The sequence below is a fragment of the Phoenix dactylifera genome, unplaced genomic scaffold, assembly GCF_009389715.1.
Source record: "Phoenix dactylifera cultivar Barhee BC4 unplaced genomic scaffold, palm_55x_up_171113_PBpolish2nd_filt_p 001149F, whole genome shotgun sequence".
NCBI classification, from domain to species: domain Eukaryota; kingdom Viridiplantae; phylum Streptophyta; class Magnoliopsida; order Arecales; family Arecaceae; genus Phoenix; species Phoenix dactylifera.
The window spans coordinates 15,135-16,215 of NW_024068489.1; positions in this window are offsets into that span (position 1 = coordinate 15,135).

Consider the following 1,081-nt stretch of genomic DNA (forward strand, 5'->3'; position numbering starts at 1 on the left):
CCTGTTTCTCGTTTCTTTTTTTTTTTTCTTTTGAAGAACAACCCGAGAGAGAGAGAGGAAAAACTCCTCTGTTTTCTCTCTTCTTTTTTTTTGTGTGAGAACCGCCCCCCCTTCTTCAAATCGGAGCCCCTTCTTATAACAATCTCCCTCCCTCCCCAGCCGAGATGCTCACAAGCGTTGGAAAGGAGGAGGACGCGGACGGCTGGGAGGTCATCGCGGCTGCTGCGGCGCTTCATGGGATCGGGCGTTGATCGCGGGATCTGGAGAATGCCCGGATGCGAGCTGATTGCGGAAGCTGGGATGAACTGACGCTGGCCCGGAAGCATGGGATCTCGGTCTCGGGTGGAAGAAGAGGAGGCAGACGGCTGGGAGGTCATGGATGGGACGAGTCGCAGATCTGGAAGACGCCCGGAAAGGAGCTGATCGCGGACGGCTGGAGCGACTGTGAGGCGGGATCACATGCTGAAGAATGGACTCGAAATCTTTGAAACGGTGAGGGAGGCGGATGCTTGGGAGGTGATCGCGGCTGCTGTGGAGGAGCGTTGATCGCGGAAGGCTGAGAAGGGATGGACGCGTGAGCCGGTGGGAAGATGAGGGCGTTGATCGCTGGAGGCTTGCTTCGCGGACAGCTGGGAACGTGGGAGAGGCGGATGAACGCCGTGGCTCACTCGCGGGAGTCGGATGGAAGCGGGACCCTTGGCTCGGACGTGCGAGGACCCGGAATGGGCGGAGAAGACGGATACGGTGCCTTGCTGTGACGCTGGAGCTTGGGAGATCTCGGGAGGTTGCACGAACGAGATGAGTTGGACACGAACATGATGCAGGGAGGCGCGGATGGATCGTGATGATGGATCCGCTGCTGTGAGCCCACGGGCTTTTGGGTCCTCTTGGATAATGAAACAAAGCCCTTAGCGAATCCATTATGCGGTGCCTCCGAATGACTGCCAAGTGTTGCTCGAGTGCAAGTGTAATTGATCATATTAATTATGCTCCAGCATGATCAGGTTCGGGGTTATGTAACATCCAAATTTGTACCAAATTCGCATCTTAACTCTGATTTACGATCAACTGCATCCACCAA